Below are 22,250 nucleotides of genomic sequence, written 5' to 3'. Positions count from 1 at the left end.
TGGGATGTCAAACCCCAGGCCAGATTACACAATGCTATGAGCATTTATTTACAAGAACTAAATTCCACACCTGCTTTTGACAACATTCCATAAGAGGCTTTGGGATCCTGTGGCTTGATTTCCTTCCACCCAGGTATCCCACAGGAATTAGCAACTAAAAGAAAAGCATAATGGCCTCATCTGATGTGACAACTTTAGTCTTCCTCTGTCATCTGTAGTTCCCACATTCTTCTTGAACCTCTGACTTTACAACTAAATCAATGGCTGCTCACTTACTGCTAAATGCTTCCTGGACATTGAGCCGTTTTACATTTGCTTAGCAAAAATAGAGTCATCTAGCATCAATTGATGTAAAATAATTATTCACTTCATATCAGCCCCCCCCCCCCTAATCATCAATTTCCTGCTGCAAGTGGCAGACAATGCTGGGAGCCATTTGGATCATCATCCATTATCACCATGCTGGTCTTTTCCTATCTACAACCAAACCATGTTCCCCAGAGAAAACGGATAGAAATTCTAATGGTACATATTTAGGTATAAAGATTAAAATTCACACCATCTTCTTGTGAAAGTGAGATCTTACTATTATCTGATGATAAAATGTAAAATGTCTTTAAGTTTTTAATGACAACAGGACAAGTAAGAGTTATAAAATTTTTATTTTATGTATATGGGTACTTTCACTTGCACAAATGTTTGTGCAACTGTGTGGATACCTGGTGTCTCTTCAGGCCAGAAGAGGGCATTGAATCCCCAGGAAGCCGATGGCCCTGAATCAACACGCATGTGCTGGGTACCTGCTTTAAGTCCTCTTTAAGAGCAGTTCATGTTTGTAAGGATTGTTAGGGGCATCTCTCCAGTCACTAACAGATGCTGTTTAAAAAACCATATTTGTAACTGAGTTGTTTAATACACTTCTTTGAAAGTATTTTTTCTACTCCACTATCCTTAATAGGAAACTGTAGGTAAATAAATGGAATGTCCTACTAACATGAGTCCTTTAAAAGTAAATAGATGTTAGGTTTCTGAAAGACTAAGGTTAGTATTACTATATGATATTGCTTTATAATTCCTAGGTGTTTAGCCAAAGGAACCAAAGTTAAAAAAAAATAGTTACCTATAAACATATCTTTGCCAAGAGACAATGAGACAATTCTGAATAGCCAAGCTATGGAGTCACTACAGATGCCTGAGCTAAAGAATGGTCTGTTAATGTCCACTCTGCTCTTGGCACACAGCTGCTACTCACCAAACAACATCTTATTTATTTGTTTGTTTGTTTTTCATCCTGACTACAGTTTCTTCTCCCTCTTTTCCTCCCAGTTTCTGCCCACCAAGTCCCCTATGCCCCCGAATCCACTCCTCGTTCATTTCTATACAGAAAAGGGCAGGCCTCCCAGGGGTATGGGCAAAACATGACATAGCAAGCTGCAGTAAGACGAAGCACCTCCCCTCATAGTAAGGCTGAATAAGGCAACGCAATATGAGAAATAGGGTTCCAAAAGCCAGCAAAAGAGTCAGAGACATGCCCTGATGCCACTGTTTGGAATTCCACAAGAAGCTACATAACTGTAACATGTATGGAGAGGACCTAGGTCTGAAGAGATGGCTAGGTTCAAAAACAGTACCTTTTAAAGTGGAAATCGCTCCAACTCACTCTTGACTCTAGTATAGTACCATCTGCCAGGTGCTTGGAGAATGGGAATACTGACATCAGAAAGGTCTAAATTTAAATTCTACCTCATTCTGCAGCCATTTGGGCCAGGGGAAATCATTTTCTTTCTCTCTTTCTTTGTTTTGATATTTTAAATAAGATACAGGGGTGGATATTGTTTGAGAGAATGAATGACGTGTTAAGAAACGAGGCTATGGAGTCAGATAACAGCTCAAATACTGGCCCCTCTTAAAATTGTAGCTTAGAGAATATTCATTAATCTCACTGGGATAAACAAGGACTATGATCATAATACCTCGAGGTCATCATGGAAATCGGATAAGGACATGTACCATATGCATCTGAGTAGTGTAGGACTCCTGAGAGGAGCTCAGTGAATGCTGGTTCTATGAAGAGCAGGATGGATTCCTCATAATCCAATGGGGACTAAAATGAGTGAGAGGGCAAAGAAGGAAAAGGAAATCTGGGCAAACATTTCTCACATAGTACAACATAGATACAGCATCACAAGAGGCTCCTCCTCCAGTGCATTCTCTGAGCCCAGTGAAATTCCATGGTCAGAGGAGAAGCAGGATGGCAAAGGAGATTAGGATAATTGTTTTCTTTGGAAGCTGAAGAATCAAAGTTTGCCTCTGGCACCTCTATTACATCAACTTCAAACTCAGTCCCCAAATCCCACTGAAATGGTGAATAAAACTTAAAAGCCACAAGAGAAGAAAAGGGAGAATGGAGGATAGGAGCCAAAAGGCTTGAGGCTTCGGTTGGATCCCTTCCTGTCACTGCCTCAACCCGTCTGCACCCCGTGCCTCTGAGAGTTTGCTGTACCTTTTGAGTTAAATAGTTTTTCTCCCTGTGGTTTGTTGCAGCAGGCCTTTCTGTTTGGGTAAGTGTGAAGAAAGGGTACACATGTCAATTTACTGAGAGGAAAACTGTGGAGGAATAACTACTAGTCTTCAAACGCAATGGATACAAAACGTGGCCAAATTGCTTGCCACATCACTGCAATGGCCTGGGTAACTTGTGTGTTTTTCCGTCAGCTGAGGAGGAGTTAGAGTTCCAGAATGGAGCCCACAAGAGGTCAGAAATAGGACCATAGAGACTCTCCCAATACCTTACCCTTAATGTGTGGATTTCCTAGCTTCCATATCTATAAAGTGAATAGGAAGAGGATGCTTAAAACTTAGAGCATCATCATGCTTAATCAATTAACTTGCTTGTCTCTTTTTCTCCTCTTCAATCTTTTTTTCTTCTCCTTAAACTCTTTTCTTCTTCTGCCTCTTGTCATTTAAATCCTCATCCTATTTTATTTTATTATATTTTGAGACAAGGTTTTACTATGTTGCCCAAAATGGCCTGGAACTCATAATTCTCCTGCCTGCTGAGGCAATGACTTGGTAGGTGAAGTGCATTGTATCCAAACATGAAGACCTGAATTTGAATTCCTAGAAACCACACAGAACCAGGCATAGTAGCCCTTGTTTATAATGAAGTATTCATATATCTGGATAGGAGGCATAGAAAGAATATCAGGACATTTTCAGATCATCTCAAACAGAAGCAAACAACAAAGAGATTCCTTCTTAAATAAGGGGAGAGGTGAAAATCAACATCCAAGGTTGTCCTCTGACCCCTACATGACTTTTACATCCACTCTTTGGTACATTTAGGCCAATATTATCCATAATACATCACACGTACTCAAAGACAATAAATAAATAAAGTGCATACATATAAAAATAATATTCTTACAAGTAAGCTCTTCCTACCCTAATGCCATTTTTGTTAGGTTGCAAGACTAGACTGTGCTTTCTAGCCTCCTTCCTTCAACTAAAGCCTACACATTCATTGAGCATGTATACTGGTGACTCCAGAACCCAAGAATATGTATAATACATACTTCCTGTCCTTTCTTCTAAATAGCAGATGTTCTTAAAAGCATTTCATCTTGTTTGCACAGAACACTTTATCAAAGATGGTAGACTCTTTGCAAAGTGTCTTAGTTTGGGCTACTATTGCTATGATGAAACATTATGAACAAAAACAATATGTGAAAGAAAGGATTTATTTTTCTTACACTTCTGTCTTCATGTTCTATTGCTGTGAAGAGACACCACAAGCACTGCAACTCTTATAAAAGGAAGTATTTAATGGGAGCTCGCTTACAGTTCCAGTGGTTTAGTCCACTGTTACCATGTCAGGAAGCATGGTGATATGTAAGCAGACATGGTGCTGGAGAGGTTGGGAGTTTGACACCTGGGTCCACAGCAGCAGAAAAGAACAAGACACTTGGCCAGACTTGAGCATTAGAAACCCCGCATATCACTGCCAGTGACACAAGGCAATACCTTCTGATCCTTGTCAAGCAATGCCAGTCCCTAATGACCAAGCACTTAAACATATGAGCTTATGAGGTCTATTCCTATTTAACCCTCCACAACTTCCATATTCACAGTTCATCACTGAAGGAAGTCAGGACAGGAACTCAAGTAGTGAGAGAACCTGGAGACAGGAGCTGATGCAGAGGCCATGGAGGGTGTTGCTTACTGGCTTGCTCCCCATGGCTTGTTCAGCATGCTTTCTTTTAGACTCCAGGACTACCAGCCCAGGAGTGTCCCTACCTACAATGGACTGGGCCCTTGCCTATCAATCACCAATTAAGAACATACTCTGCATGCTTTTCTGCAGGCTGGTTTTATAGAGGCATTTTCTCAGTTGGGGTTCCCATTTCTCTAATGACTTTAGTCTGTGTCAAGTTGACAGAATTAGCCAGGACAAAAGGGAAACCTATCAGTTTCCATTGCTTATGAATGAGCCAGGTTCATGCTTGCCTGGGAAACTTTTCAAGTGAATGAGCAGAGATCTGGAGGAAAATTTACAAGCATGCTAGTTATATGTCCACTACTCACTCAGCATTCAAACAGCAGCTTCTCTAGAAAGAAAAGGAATGGCTTTGAATATTGAAGACACGAGTTTCTACTTAGTAATGAATATTAATAAAACTAATAACAACAAAAGCAAGACTAATCTATAGACTTCAGAGAGTATGTGTGAGTTGAAGCAGGCTATATATATATATATACATATATATATATGTATATATATATATAGTCACTATGTAAACAATTTCTGAGTGTAATCTCATTAAGTAAGAATTGAGATTTTTTACCCCATTTTCCAGATGGGTAAAATGAAGCTTGGTATGAACTTAACACACTTAATGGGCCTAAGCTGGAAGATTTACAAACTCACATTACAAATTCACTATGACTGTGAGGAAGTCTTGAGTCATTGGCTGTGTTTTCAGCCATTCTTACATCTTTAAACAATGCAGAGAGTTATAGAAAATTCCCTTTAGCAGTCATGCTAGGAGTCCATTCTTCCAGTGCTGGGAAAGAACATGAGAGGCTTCAAGGATCCAGCCCTGCAATCCGTTGATTATTTATAGGAGATATTCCCAAAGGGGGTGGCTCCATATTCTGCCTTGCAGATTGCAGAAAAAGATAAATAACACATTCCTCATTCTCTTTCTCGCTAGGGAAATTGGGGGTTGTGTTTACATCGCTTCCTTGGTATTTATCCTCCTGCTGGCTGTTCCATCCCCTCTATTTTATGTTGTTATTTTACTTCCATTAGGGGAGCAGAAAAAACATGAGAAGCCATTCTGATCCACCCGAATCCTCAGAGGGCACGACTCGGTCAAAGTCAGAATCTTCTCCCTTGTAATTTTCCCTACAAACATCTCATTCAAGAGGCATTTTTCTTCTTCTGAATACTAATGTCCCAGTGATGATAAAAATCACAAAACTCTCCTCCCCCTCCAAAGCAAAGCAGAAAGAAAAAAATTAAAAAAAAAAAACAAGGGAACAGAAAATCAATTGCATGCTTGATTCATTTCATGTTTTCATCCTCCCAGATTTGCTTCCCATGCTCCTGGGAATTGCCTAGTTAGCATTTAGGAAGGGCCAGCTGGGTCACTACAGATGTCATGTGGCATTCCTGTGTTCTGTAGCTTTTCTTCTTCGGGAAGGGCTGTGCTCTGTTAGAAAACCTTTCAGGCATATGAGCCCCCATTCCTACCTACTGGGTTCAAAGGGACATTGATGAAGTCGATTTTTTTGGGAGACTTAAAACATTGCTATTTTTTCAGTGATTTTTCCAGGAGTGGAAGTTTTCTTCCAAGAACACCCTGTATTTGATCTAAACAAGTCTGATAATTTGATTCCTCATTTGGTTACATCTTATTTACTGTTATATTTTTATTTTCAATAAAAGCCATATACTGAACAGCCTCATACTAAGTCTATCACATGTTTCTCTACGTCATTTAAAAAAAGACGAAAGGACATTGAAGTCCAGTCATCTTACTTAATTTGCCATGGAAAAGAAGATACCGAGGTTTAGAAAATTATGTAGACTGGTATACATGACATACACTCTAATAACCCTGTTACTTAATAACTTAAGTAACCCTGTTACTTACAACTCTGTTACTATGGAAACTGTGGCAAGGAGCTCGCTTGTTCAAGGGTAGCCTGGGCAACAGATTGCAGATCCATTCTGTGAAAAGTTATGTGTAGTAGTAACTGGAAGAACTTCAGACATCTTTGTAATTCATTGCTACAGATTTACTTTTCTAGAAAAGCTGTAGAAGACAGGGTCCTCTGGCTTACATTACTAGATTGTAAAATAGCTTGAGGGCGTATTTATAAGTACATAGTTGCGCAAACAAAAGCACGAACTTCTCAAAACACTACTTTGCCCTCTACTGTGTTTGTACACCATTTGCTAGTGCTGAGCCTTGGGCCAATTTCCGCAAAGCAGGATCTTTAAGGCAGAAATCTTTCACAGGTGTTTGAAGGATATTTCCATAAAAGATCAACAAGAAGAAAGCAGGCAATGGATTGACAACCCAGTCATGCTGTGACTATATGCCATCTCCCTTTTACCCTTTCTGTTCATTCCACAAGAAATTCTAGAGTGTGTTCTCCCTCAGTCTGCCCTGATCCAGTGCAGATGACTTGATCTTCCATACCCTGCATCTGAGCCGACATTGGCAAGGGTCACCTGGGCAGAAAGTAAGCCCCTGTGTATTACTGACTCCTCCCTCATGGTTGGTTGTATAGTGGAGTAAGTAAGATGGGCCAATGAGGATACAAATGGGTGATTCTAGAGTTTGTATGTGTCATGAATTTTCAACTTGTTTCTTTAGTTTTAAAATGGGAGAGTTGTATTTTATAGTTTTGAATGTTATAATTTCCCTGTAAGCAAATCTTTAATTTTTGATATTATAATAAAATTACATCAACCCTTCTTCTCTTTCTTCCCTCCAAGTCCTCCTATCCTTGTAATTCTAAAACGTACATTCCTAAATATCCTTAAATGAAATAATATTCTTTAAACATGGATTTTCATTTTTCCTAGTAACGTATCTTATATACTTCTTGCAGTCATAGAAGGAGCTGGGGAACATTCATCAAAGAAAGGAATTTTGATTAAATGAGTATTGACCAGTTCCTTGATTAGAGTTATATTTATCACTATCATGCTAGCCTCCTAATGATATCATAGAAATCTATTATTACAATGGGCATGAGCTACCCACCACTACACTACAATGTTGGGGAAATGCCTATGAGTACAGAGAGTATAAAATTCTCTTAACAAAATATAATGCATAAATATATTAACCTATTTTCTTAACAAAGAAATTGGCAGATCACATATTAGCCAAGATCAACTACTCATGTCTCAGTCTTCATACAGAACCTGATTGCTATGAAAGATACCTCTGCTAACAAGGGAAATTTCCACATGGATGTGACGTCACACGTTCTCTTGGTTTTGTCTCTTATTTATTTATTGATTCAAGAACCTCATTCTCTTTCTTATCTTATTAATTTTCCTTTCTGCTTTTATTTAAAATAAAATTTTTTCTCAGAAGATATATCTTTATTACAGTTTTCTTTCCCTCTGTACCTTCCCCACTACCCTGCCCATCTGAATGCATCCCTTTGATATTTCTCATTAGAAAAAACAAGCTTCTGAATGATAATAATAAAACATAATATAATCAGATAAAATAAGAACTATTATGTTGAAATAGGACAAACAAACAAAAGACAAGGCCAAGAAACACAGATATAGAATCAGAGACCCATTTCTTTTCTTTTTCTTTTTTTTTATTTATTAAAGATTTCTGTCTCTTCCCCACCGCCGCCTCCCCTTTCCCTCCCCCTCCCCCAATCAAGTCTCCCTCCCTCGTCAGCCCAAAGAGCATTCAGTGTTCTCTGCCCTGTGGGAAGTCCAAGGACCACTCTCCTTCATCCAGGTCTAGTAAGGTGAGCATCCAAACTGCCTAGGCTCCCACAAAGCCAATATGTGCAGTAGGATCAAAAACCCATTGCCATTGTTCTTGAGGTCTCAGTAGTCCTCATTGTCCGCTATGTTCTGTGAGACTGGTTTTAACCCAGGCTTTTTGAGACCCAGGACAGCTGGTCTTGGTGAGTTCCCGATAGAACATCCCTATTGTCTCAGTGTGTGGGTGCACCCCTTGCGGTCCTGAGTTCCTTGCTCGTGCTCTCTCTCAGATTCATTGTACACCCGCCGAGTACAGGAATATTCTCCTGCTCAGTGATGCACGATGTGAATGGATATCTTTTTGAAACCCATTTCTTATATACTCAAGAATCTCAGGAAAAAGTTAAACTGGAAGCCATGGCATACATGTAAAGGTCATGCCAGGCTAAAAAAAAAAGGCAGAAAAGTTAAAATTTTATAATAAAATCAAGTAAATTAGATTAAACTTCCCTCTCTTTATATATTTTTTAAAAAGGCCTGACACAGAACTTTAAGACAAGGAACCTCCAAGCTGCCATTGAGTTCATTTTCTGCTGGCCATCTACTGCTGGACACGTGGCCTACCCTTAAGAGCAGTTTGTTCCCCTGTGATACTACCCTGAATAAAACTAGTTGAATCTGGTTATCTATTGGAGATTACTTTCAGCTTAGGGATGGTGGCTTGTGTCCACTTCTTTCAGCTCTACTACACCATCTGGTGCAGACTTCTTCAGGCCCTGGGCATGCTGCCTCAGTCTCTATGAGTTTATATGTTGTTAATTCTATCAATTTATATTAGAGAGTCTTTTTCTCTGGGTGTCTTCCATCACTTCTGGCTCTGATACTGTTTCTGTCTCCTTTTCTGCAGGGTGCTCTGAGCCCCAAGGAGAGGGATACAATGGAGGCATCCCATTTCGCGCTGAATGTTCCAAGATCTCTCACTCTGCATATTTTCTGTCTGTGAGTCTCTGCATTTACTCCCATCCATTGAAGAAGGAGGCTTCTCCAATCATAGCTGAGCAAGGCACTAGTATATGATTCATTTTACTGCTATGTTCTTTTAGTAGAACAGTAGTATTCGATCTTATCTTAGGTTCTCTAGGCTGTCTAGCATTCAGGTTTTTCCCCTTCTGTCTCCCAGTCTTCTTAGAGGAATAGCTAAGCAATAGCATGTCTACTAAGAAAGAAGCTTGATGTAAACCTGCATATCATGTGGGTTTGATGATTTAATTCCTAAAACTTCCATTTAACATGAATACCCAAGCTGTGAAAGCAATACAAAATGTTTTGCTAATTGAAAGAAGACAGCCATAAAAGTATATACTGAGTGATACTATTTTGTGAAATATTCCCAGAAGGGAAACAGACATAAAGTATATTAGTGGGTTGGAAAAGAATGGGTAATGGATTCTAGTGGCAACAAGGCTTCCTTGAGCAGGATAAACATATCACAAAATCAAATTATGGACATCACTGTGTAAGTCTACAAATATACTATGAATAGTTGAACTCTACACTTTAAACAAGTAAACTTTATGGCATATAAATTTTATCTGAATAAAACTGCTACAAATTGCCAATGAGTCCCCAGTGTCTCTAGTATAGAGGCAAATCAAATCTTCCCAGGAGGTGCACACTTTCATCCCAAGTCCCTCTGCATTCTGCCAGATAAAATCTAAGAGATGAGATCACAGTATTTAATTACAAAGCACACAATAAAATAATTCAACAGGACTGAGAGTCAACAGCTGTACCAAACAGAAGGTTTGAAGTCTCAAGATCTTTACTTTGATTCTATCAATGGCTCAAACTTCTAAAAGCATGTCTAACTGATTGAGTAGTAGAAGAGATGGCCTCACGTATACGATTTGAAATCAAGTGAAATAAATGACACATTTTTAATTTCTGTATCAATTAAACATCTAATAGTTTTCAATTTCTCAGTTCTAGTTTTTTCCATTGGAAAAATGTTTTGTCATGAATGTCATTTAAATTGCAAGTGTGACAGAAAGAGTTTTTTCTTGTAAATAATTGTTATATTTTATATTAAATCTGAAGTCAAATACTTCAGTGTAGTTGCGAAGGCACCTTCTAGAAGTATCTGCCTAGACTGGAAACTTTCTATGTGATCTTCAGTAAGTTATTTTCTTTTCACTGAGCATCCATTTTTCTCTTGAAGGCCTCAGAGGCTTGTTATAAAAATTGCAACACCTATCTCATAGTAGGTGCTCAAAATTCATAACTTCTGCTGTTACAAAATTACACAAAAATGTCTTTCAAATATGAGCACTAACTCCCTTATTGAATGTGTTTTCAAATGTGTTGAGCAAGTGTCTTTAAAATAGGGCACAGTGTGGCATCTGTTTTTGTACTGTGATGGGAAAGTTAATTATTCAAGTTATGACAAGACAGGACTGCACTTGCATGTTCTCTTAAGAGATAAAATAAACATGAAGCAAAGTTGTTTTCTTGTCATTTAAAGATCACTTCCAGCAGCAGAAACACAGATAATACCATGATGCTGATGCTTTAAGATTCCCTCAAAGGCAAACATACTTGATATGACCAAAAGCCTACTACAGTGGCTACAGGGCAAACCTCAAGCTGTCCAGACAAGTCTTTAGGACATCATGGGTATGCCACTACTCCCGATCTCTAAATGGTTAGCATCTCACAGAGGCTTTCTACCAATTACCACATTACTCTCATCTGGTGCCAAGAATGTGTTGGAAAAGCCAACAGGAAATGAAAACTAGCCAGATTGAGACATTTTCTCATGTATTTTGTTTTCCAATGTATATTTTCATTGATTCTTTGGTGTTCTTCAGACAGGAATGGACCACAGCAGCCTCAGACAATGGAGTCCTGAACTTGGCCAAGTTTTTCTTTGCATTTGCTGGTCAAAATGGTTCAGATTCCCATGAGTGAATATCATAGCCATGAAATTTTCTCATCGGCAGTTCTTCTTTGTACTTATGAGAAATCCACGGGGGAAAGGTGGTGGGAAAATACAGTTTGTGTTATATTATTTGTGGGATAGAGGTTTTGGAACATCAGTGGACACTTTCAGGTCTTCTTTTGCTATCTATGAAATCGGATCACTGTCTACTTAGAAGATCAAAGTTATTTTCCCTTGAGAAGATGATTATTCTTGTCTTCTCTCTCACTAGGGAGATGAAGCAACCAGCATTCATCTTTTTTGGCTTATGACATTCCCAACACTAGCTTGTCTGCAATTTGAGTGATAGGCTAAGAAATAAGATCATTGAGTCATTTGTATTACAATCTCTACTTCTATTTATTTCAACAAACATTTTTTATTTAGTAATTTAGAAGTAAATTACTAAATATTGAATGATATTATTGTTTCTCTAGAACTGAGAAAAGGTTCTTCAAAACCCCAATATAAAGAGTTGGGATTGAAGTTCAACAACAGAATATGTACTTCTTATTAATAAGGCTTTGGTTTCAGTCTTTAGTAACAGACAAGCAAACAGTTCTTATGAAACATGCCAACATACTACTTAAGTTAAACATGCTACTTTTCAGTTTTGCAAATAACTGTAGAGACAAGATGTGCAATATTTGAACGTCTGTAGAGAAAGAGAAAGAGAATCTGTTTTCAAATAATTGAATGAGTCCCATCCCTGCTATATAGGGTAATCTGCTCTATTAAAATCTACTGACTTAAATGTTTATCATATTTAAAAACACATCTTCATGGAAATATCTAGACTGGTATGTATCCTAGGCATAAGGACCAATTACACTGACCATCTGAAGCCCAAACACTGGAGAGGGAGAGGATTGAGAAGCAGGAAGGGGTGAATGTAGAAATTATGACAGAACTAATTTATCTTTTAAGTTCAGCTATTGTGTTGGGTTGCTTAGGCACTTCTTTGAAGCCTTCGCCTGGTATGGAGGGCATGGAGGGCATATGCTCTTTGATTCCTAGTGTCCAAAATGCAGTTTCTAAATGTGGTTTGGTTGTAGAGTTTACCAATAGCCCAGAAAAGACCAAGAACCAGTCCAGATTCAAAGCTTCTAAAGAAGATACCTTTACTAGCTGCAAGTATCCTGAAGTAGCTGTTTGGTTTTCATGAACGTGCCAGACTAAAGCTGAACTGCTGTATTTAGTGGATGTTACAGAGAAAAGGAACATAGCATCATATGGGGATGGCTCTAAGAAATACCCAGGGCACCTCCAAAATATGGGAGCCTGTGTTGCTGAATCCCTTTGGGCACTGGCCAATCCAAGTTCATTATCACAGGATGCACGTCCCTCTGAAAGCATACAGAACATTTGGCTTTATGCTCTACATTTTCCAGTCAGGATCGTTTCATTGCTTGCTGATGGTTTTCTCACACTCCTATCAGAACAAAACTGCATAGTGCTGTGTTGTGGGGCACATTCTTTCATTTGGTGCTGGAGTTCTTATTCCACAGGCCTGGATTGTGGAGTAGAACCAGGTTCGTCAGGCTGCAGCATGGGAGAAAGAGAGCTATGGTTAAACCTTAGTGGAGAGACACAATAAGGGTTCTTTACTCAGATGTCCAAGTTGTCACAGGCCCCACTGATCTCCTCTATTCTGTCTCAGACCCTCAGGAAGTTTACAGCTCTCAATCTCATTTTCCTGTCTGAAAACCAAATAGGTTTCCCAACAAATGTTAATTTTTAAGTTCTTTTGAGATTTTTACATTTGGTAACATTCATTATAAGTTATCTTCAAAAATCTTACACATTATTAAAATATAATATAAAAATATTAAAAGCCTTTGCTGTATATGAATTATAAGATGATTTTCTGAATAGGAACACAATTGTAAGATTATTACTTCCTCGAGAAAGCCTGTACATTGCTCAATTCCAGGCTCCTAAGAAATATCGCTGATTTTTTTTTACCTATTATTTAAAGTAAACACATTCAAGAACACATGCCACCTTTCCCCAATTAAAAGGCATTTAGAGGTAAATTTGTTTTCCCTTGGTATTAATCCAATAGAAAAACAGTTCCTAAATAGTCCCATTAGATGATTCTAAAGGCACGTACTCTATTATCCTGGGCTATTTGTCTTCCTGTGCTTTGCATGTGAGCGCCATGCATCCCTGTGACGTTATAGGTTTGAAATTCTTATTTGTAAGGTACAATTACAAAGACATGGACAATGGAAAGCATCTGCTGTGCTTTCTGGTGCTAGCAGGCCCCTGCATCATGATCCTTTCTGTTTCTGGACAATTAGCAGGAACTGGAGACAAAAGTGTTGCACCTTGGACTGAGATCCTCTCCTTGGTAGAGAATGAATGAGATGTTCAGAGAGGAATGCCCTCTTCTTGACCCCGTGTGTCTTCACTCTGATTAGTGTCACCTAGCCCTCTCCAGACATGAGTGACAGAAATCACAACTGGATGGATGCAGGAATGCCTATTTATTTTGCTAGTGCTTGAATCATGTTTTGAGCCAATGCAAATAAAGATCAACTCTGTGATTCCATGAGGTAGGAGGAAGATGTAAAAGAAAAGAGCTTTCCATACCCTGAGTTTCTGAAATGAGCTCGGGTTCAGGTACCCAAGAAACCTACAGATCTGTAGTGTAGTTGTTGCAGCCCTACCAAGTATCTGAGAGCTGAGCACACAGAGATAGATAGTGCTGGAAGGTCCTCCACATGTCTACTCCACATTTTTACTGTGAGCTGTGGCCCAGAGAAATGGGCTAGCCTGATATTAATCATCAAACCTATTATTCACTGTTTGTAAACCACCGTAGATGCCATTCACAAAGACAGACTCCATCTTCACAAAATGTGAGGCTGGAGCTATACAATTAAAAGCTGAACCCCCTGCTAAAAATTCAGTTCTGATTTACCATCAAAGGTTAGTGTTTCTAAGGGGTGGAAACAGACATACAAGGCAAATGCATATACGGGGTAAAAAAAGGTAATTCTATGCTACAGCTGTTTGAATGTTAATTGACCTCCATAATCTCATAAGGATTGACTCTTTTAAGAGGTGTGGCTTTATTGGAGAGGGTATGTCCTTGTTGGAGGAAGTGTGTCACTATGGGAGTGGGCTTTGAGGTTTCCCAAGATCAGGCTACTCTCCACTGTCCCAGTTGACTTCCTGTTGCTTGCTAGATGTCCGACTCTGAGCTAGTCCTCCAGCACCGTATCTGCACCTGTTGCCATGCTCCCCACCATGAGGACGATGGACTGAACTATAAGTGAGACACCCCAATTAAACGTTTTTCAGTTATGAGTTGTTTTGACCATGGTGTCTCTTTACAGCAATAGAAACCCAAAGACATATCCTAATATGTCTAGATTTTAGGAGAAAATTTAATCTGATGATTAGGTTTTACACCTATAAAGTATATGTGACAACAACCTCTCTTAGATTAGCTGAAAGAGTTAGTAAAATATTAAAATCTTAATTTATGTATCTCATCTGCCTGAGGACTCAAAATGAATGTCAGTTTACCAATCTGGATATACTCAACAGGGACAGGACAAGAGTTAGTTGGTGAAAATGTTCAGAGAAATCGTTCTGCTCCTGTGCTAAGATGTCAGGCAAGGCGAGGCCCTTCTGATGACGTCATGAGGCCTTGAAGTAATACTAGGTACAGGGCAAATACGCTCTGCCCTTCTCATGCTCAAGGCCCTCATTTTATCAATGGAGTTACCAGAAATAGATAGTTAATTTCTTTCCAACTTTCCCATTAGGGAGATGAAATGTGAAATTGAAAAGCTTCACAATGTTCATTGAAGTTTTAAGCCACTAAAAACAAATTACAAAAAAAAAAAAAAGACAAAACAAAGTCAAAATTGGACTGAAAAAATAAGTGTTTTTTTTTTTTTTTTTAAAAAAAAAAAACTTTTCTTAAAGAGGAAGAAACATGAAATAGGAAGGACCCTGGACTGGATTTGCCTCTGTGTCCTGTATCCTCAGTTTGCATGACTCTGTGCTGGGCCCCAGTGTGGAGTTTGTAGTTTTACCTTTTCAGTGAGTGAGTTGAAGCCACAACTAACTGGATGATCTCTAGTACCTTCTACTCCATCTTTCTCTCCTTAAGATCCACCATCAAATTGCCTTCTAATAGTTAGTGTGTGTCTTAAATGACATGGCCATTAAATGATCAGATATTTTAAAACCGGTTAAACATTATTTTATGAAAGTATGTTGGAAGAAGATTAACACTTAAAATGAATAAAGTAGACCGCTCCATCCCTAGTTCAGGTGAGCCTCATCCAGACATCAGTTAAACACATATATAGAACATAGTCTACCCTGCCTCCCCGAATAAAAGATACTTCTTATTTCTTGAGGACTTTTCAATTGAGACATTGTCTTTTTCTTATCTTCAGCCTTGAACTGATTTTGAACATTCTGATCTTTAAACTAGTAGTGGTTTCTCACTTTCTTGGATCTCCAGTTGGTTGAATTCATCTGGCAGAGTTTCATATCTTGGCATTTGCAGCCTTGATAATCTGATGGCAATTTTTTGTAATAAATTCTTTACTTTCTGTCTCTGTTTCTCTCTCTGTTTGTTTCTGTGTGTTTCTCTCTCTCCTTATCTCACGTAATAATCTTTAAAGGTTTAATAAACAAATCTTGTTTAAGGTAATATTAAGTCTGACTAATATATATTCATAATATATCTCAGTATATGATTAACCATTTACAAACTATTGATCACACCCATTCTTTGATAATCTAAACAGTCCTAAAAAGTAGACTAAATGTCAAAAATATTCATTGACCATGTGGAACTTCACATTGCAATTGTCCTCACCAAAGAGCAGCAGAATTCCAGCTGGCGCCAGCATGTAAGAAAGGATGAAAACCTCACCTCAAAGCAAGGGTCAGTCGAGGTGTTTAAGTTGCGGGCATTCACAGAGCGAAATGTTGCTCATAGTCCATGAATATTTCTATGTAGGAGAAGAAGCCTTGAGGCTTCTTCTCGGGGTAAAACTACTATCTATACACTATCTATCCTGATCATTAGAGGGCAGAGTTGTCGAGAAACTACTAGAAGCGTAGAAAAATGGATTATTTGCCTTGTCATAAGTTATGATATGCTATTTCCTCTTATGGTTATAATTAACTTAGATTTGAATATGAAGTATTTCGGTAGACCCCTACAATAACCCCATGGAGTGAAAGATTCCATAACTAAGACTTCTATGCAGAACTAACTGAACTGCCACCAAGCTTACAGAAAACCACCCTACTTTGTTTGCCCTGTTTCTTAGTTTGCTTTCTCACAATTGTCACAGAATCTTTGGCAGAAACAACCCAAAGGAGTAATGGTTTACTTTAGTCATGATTTCAGAGGGTCAGTCCACAGCAAGCTGGCTCCATATTTCCGGGCCTGTGTAAGGCAGAGCAGTCTGAAGATGGGATCAACTGTAATGTGATCACCTTCACTTCCTAACAGTTGACCATTGGGGGAGAGGAATGGGATAGAGGAAGATGTAGAGGCAAGGGGGTAGAAGAGAGAGGGAGGGAGAGAAGGAAGGAGAGAGAGCCATTGATATGCCCAAGGTGACCTTTTGCCTGTAGCTAGACTATGCGTCCCAAAGTTTTCAGCAGTTTCCAGAAGCTCCCAAAACATCACCATCAGCTAGAATCAGCATTCCAACAATGAGACTTGTTAGGAGATATTTTGTACATAATATAACAATTTGTAAAAAGGAGAGAAAGCCATGGATTCCAGAAGCTAGAATTAGAGACAGAAGTTTGAATGTCTAAGTAAATTCAGACTAGTATAGGTAAGGGACAGTGAAAATATATTAGTGCTGAATCAACTAGAAACCTCTGCAGCCAGCAGTCAGTGTAGCCTTTGGAGCCATTTCCCTCACTGCATTTTTTTTTTTTTTTTGGCATTTCAAGACAAGGTTTCTCTGTAGCTTTGGAGCCTGTCCTGGAACTAGCTCTTGTAGACCAGGCTGGTCTCGAACTCACAGAGATCCACCTGCCTCTGCCTCCCAAGTACTGGGATTAAAGGCTTTCACTACCACTGCTGGACTCACTGCCACTTTTACAGATAGTTGTGTGACCTAGATATTTAAGTACTGACCTTCAAAATGATTCAGGTTATAGTCTTTGGGGATGGGGTTAATGAGAGAGGTGAGTTAAAAGGCATGTAGTGAGAAGATATACAGAGATACATAAAGGATGAGAGAAAGATGATTGTGAGAACAAAGACTCGCTTGAAAACCACAACAATCTTCAAATCCACCTTGAATTTGAGAGTTATTTCTGATATAAAGATAAATAGGTATAAAATCTCAAGATCCAGAGATATCTTGCTATTTTTTGGTTTGTCTTCAGTCAGTAGAATATTGCTAACTAAATTCATCCAGTCTTTTGTCACTGGGAAAAATCTACATTAAATGAGAAAAGTGGCTATTTGATAGTTGGTATCTCCCATGTAACAATATCAACATGTCTTGGGTCAACATTAGATTGAACCTTTCCGGGTGTGCCCAGCACTGTGTGATTCAGTCCTTGAGAATATCTAGCAGGGGAAGTAATTTAAAATGACACAGAATTTATTATTGTATCTACCGAGTCTTTCCCACGTTCATGCTGACCACTAGAAAAGTGTCTGGCATGCTACATTCCAGTGTGGTAGAAAGATGCACTCGGGGTCTGCAGCACATTCCCCTTGTTCCTGTTTCCATTACTCAGGGAACATATTTTCAAAGGATGAGACGGCTCAATTTTGGAATAGTTTCCAGAGGGATGTGGTGAAAGACTGCCTCTTTTGATTTGCTTAAAATCAGAGCAGAGCAAGGAATCCCAGTGTTCTCTGGGAGCAGCTGTGTATGGGCAGGAGTGTAAGACGAACGTGATGCTCATTTGCTGCTGGTATGTGAGGGCTCCCCATCATTGTCTCCTATGACCCCCTAGATTCTTGCCATTACCATTTCAAGCACTGATTCCCTCAATGAAACCACAATGTCATGATTTTTCTGAGTTTTCTCTTTCCCCTCTATTCTCTTACCTAAAATTACCCTTCTGGCTTCATTTATATTAAGTTTAGTGGAGTTAGAGAGCATTTAAAGGAAAAATGGTCATTTAGAATCCATGCTTCATTCCCTAGGCTCTACTCTATGAGGTAGAGTTTTGGGTTGTATTTATTAAACATTTAAAATACTCTCCTCATTGTGTGTGTGTGTTACTTAGATCAGACTGACAAAGACTATGTTAGATTGAGTGACCTCAGCAATTGAAGCTAGAAGTCTGATAATCAAGTGTTAACATGACCAGGTTCTAGTGAGGATTTTCTTGTCTTACAGAATACTGGCTTCTCATTGTTGACGTTTACATGAGAGAGATACAAATAGAGGTAGATTGGAAGAGGGAAAAATGGAGGGGGAGGGAGAGAGAAAGATTATCTTTTAAAATATTTATGTTTTGTTTATGTTTTTCTGTGTGTTCATGGCACACGTGTATAGGTACTCATGGAGGACAGAAGGTGTCAGATCCCCTGCAACAGTGATTACAGGTGAGCGTGAGCTCTCCAATCTGTTTCCTGGAAATCAAACAAGTCCTCTGGAGCAGTAAACACTCTTAATGGCTGATTCATCTCTCCAGCCATCAGAGGTTCTTTAAATATTGTCCCCCACAAGTTGGGTCCTTTATTTTCAAATTCAATTATGGGTTAGTTAATCATTACATCGTGTGTTTACATAAAAGGAAATACATTCTGTGATATCATCTGTTGTAATTTTTGAATAAACTGAAAAGTTTACAGTAGAAATAAGAGCATAGATATGCACAAGATTTGATCATTTGAAGAGTTTGATAAAGAGAAATTGGCATGAATTACAGAGTGATGTTACAGAAAAGACATAAGATAGTCTGACACAGTTTCTTTCTATATGTCCTTCTTAGTGGTTTAAGGTCTCATGTTTCAATACCTTTTTCACCTTGATTACCAGTAATGACCTTGACACATTGGAAGTCGATGTTTCAACATATGAAGAGAAGGGCCTCAATCTTCAAATGTAAATAACAAAAGCATACAAAATTGGTTTAGAATTAAATTTTTAGATTTATTTATTTTTGTGTGCATGTGTGGGTCTGCATGCATGTATGTGTACCACAAGTATGCATGGTGGGGACAGTTGTCATATGAGCGTATTTGATTCCCTGCAGCTAGAGTTACAGACAGTTCTGAGGCACTGTGTCAGTTCTGGGAACTGAACATCTGGATTCTACAAGAACACCACATACTCGTATGCCTCTGAATTATCTCTGATGCTCCTGACTTAGAATTATTAATGATTTCCACACCTATATAGAAGAAAAATTGGACTCATTCACCAAGAAAGTGTGAATTTGATCAGCTGATCTGCTTTTTTCATATACTTACCTATAAACTGGAAAGAATTCAACCTTTATGGAGAGTAGGCTTATTTCTAACTCTGACTACAGTGCTGATTTGATTAATAACTTCCTCTTTCAAAGTGAAAATTTTGCCTTCTTCTTAGATTTCTTCCTACATGCTATTTTAACATCTCCGGTATGTAGATGTGCATACAAATAACTTTTAGCACAAGTTTGTTGGTGCGAGAATCTCAAGAAAGCTCTTGTCCCTTAGGAATCTACATATGCATTGTCCCTGTGACCAATATATTCAGCAGAGGTGAACTAGGTAAGATATTGCAACCAGACATCCTAAGGAGAGGTAGAAAGAAGTCAATGACTTGTATGCCTGCAAGTGAAGATTCATGGGCACAAGATACAGTTCTTGGAAAGTCCCTTTCAAGGCAAGAAATAATGATAATTAAGAGCAAAATAATGATAATTAAGTTAATTAATAGGTACATCTGTAGTGGTAGATAATCATAAGTACTTTGTCTTTATTTGTTTATTTAATTCTACTTCATACCTTGAAGTAATTTTATTTGTCTAAAATGCCATAATTGGATGGAGAAAAATGTCAGTTTCCAATAGAGTTAAATGACCTTAAGTATTTTAATGCCAGCAATGTGTACATTTTACCTCTGTAAATTACAATGCATGTAGGAAAATGCATGGTGGTAACAAATCCTAATGAAAGTACACAGGCCCTACAAAATTCAAGAGAATTCTCAAGGAAGAAACCAAGTCTAAAATAAGATCTAAAGGTTAATCGTGAGTTATAAATGAGTAATTGTGAGAAATCCAGCCACAGAAAAGGAGTAGCAGAAGTATGGTTGGTCTCACGAAGAATGTCTTTATGAATAGTGTCGACCTAATTGTCTAAGTTACTGTAAATTCCCAAAGTGCTGTGCTTGCGCAAAACCATGTCCTAATCCCACAGCCATCATTGTTGGACAGCATGCACATGATCTGTTGGTGCCGCCATCTCTACTGATAGGGCATTATCCACACTCTTATCCTGTTTATGTCTTTGTACTAAGTGTATAAAACTGTGCCATAATTGTGTAGTCACCAGATGTATGGAGAACCCTGAATTTATTAAGCATTGTCTAGTTCTGTTGGGCATTTGAGGGATGACTAAGGCAGAATACAGTGTATTTCAGACACATCAGCATCTGTTGTGGAAGTCTAGGGGAAACATGAGTCACTGAACTTCAGTGTTTCTACTTGTGATGTGGAGAAAGGCAAACCATTGAGCTATTGTCAGGAGACCAGAGTCTGCAAAAGTAATACATGGACCAGAACTACAGGTTGCAGACGATGACTCATATGCAAGTATTTAATTTGTAGAAGACCCAATCTTTAACCCACCTCTACTGAAAAATAAGTCACTGAATGACATACAGATGTTTAGCTATAGACGCGGTACATGGGAGATTAGAATATACTTAAGAAATTGTACTTTTATGCTTTATGTTTGATTCTTAAGTCTCAACATTTATGAAGATTCATAATGGTTTATTTATTCTCAAATAGTATAGTTTCATACATTTGAACATGTGAAGGATAAGGACCTTTTTTTAGCTAAAATATCTTTAGTACAAACATTTTCACAAAGAAAAGAGATAAATTAGTTCATATTTGTTTGTACATTTGTCAGAAATGAATGCATAAATATAAGCACAGAACAATTCAGAAACTACCTAGACAGGAGAGTCTTATGGTCTGAAAGGAAAATGACCGTCATAGACTCATGCGTTTTGACTTGGTGGTGGTCTTTAGGGGAGACTATGAAATCTTCGAGGTGGTAGCTTGCTAGAAAAACTGTGGTTGCATGAGTGGGCTTTAAAGTTATAGCATGATCTCACTTCTGGCCCAAGATCTCTTCTGGCTGGCTTAGCATCTGACCAAGCTAAGGCGCAAGCTCTACAGTTTGAGTTCCAACCACTGTGCCTCCATTTTTGTTATGGATTGTATTCCCTGAGCTATAAACCAAAGTAAATATCTTCTCCTTTAAGTTGCATCTGTGTTTTGTCACAGCAATGTAAAGGTAACTACTAATGGGCAATATATGTCCCGTATCCTTCCATGAAAATTCATCTCCCTGAAAGAATTAGAACTGTGATAGTGAGTGGCATATCAAATAAACAGATACACCAATATGAATCTAACAAATAGAGTCAAAAGGAAGTAGAAAAGTAGTTTATTTTAGTAGAAGATGGTCTTACCACAAGGACAAGAAAAACACAAGATTATCTTGAGAGACCTTAAAGGATCCATGGGAAAGGGCATATTCAAGAAGTGATGGATATGTAAAAAGTACATAGGAATCTACTCAAAGAAGGTTCTGGTAGTCACTTATGACAGAGAGAGGAACACCACAAATATTGATAATATTGTGATCCATAACATAAAGAAAAAATTCTGTTTTCTGTAGTGATATAATAAGATAGTAACTACATGAAGAATGATTTTCCTTTGTAGGTTCCAAATTAGCAAGAGGAGAGAAGTGGATGGACTCTGCCACCTGACAAACACAACAGCAAACTTATAGGAGAATTTCATCAGTAGAAAGGGAAATTCATAGAGAAAGACATGATAAGAAGATATTTGAACAGACATTTCTATGTAAAGCACTTTTCAAGGAAATAGTAAAAATCCTTGAAGAAATAATAGCGTACCTTTCACAAATTGTCTGAAAATCACTTTAAATTTTTTTATAGAAATAACATTTATTTAGTTATTATACCAACCAGTTTCCACTCCCTCCCCTACTCCCATCCCCTCCCCTTTCCACCTATCCCCTTCCCTATCTGCTCGTCCTCCATCTTCACTCAGATAGAGGCCTGCCTCCCCTGTGCTAGC

Source organism: Alexandromys fortis, unplaced genomic scaffold, assembly GCF_014885135.2.
Source record: "Alexandromys fortis isolate MF-2015 unplaced genomic scaffold, M_Fortis_MF-2015_v1.1 scaffold_183, whole genome shotgun sequence".
Lineage (NCBI taxonomy): Eukaryota > Metazoa > Chordata > Mammalia > Rodentia > Cricetidae > Alexandromys > Alexandromys fortis.
Note: the sequence above shows the minus strand (reverse complement) of the source record.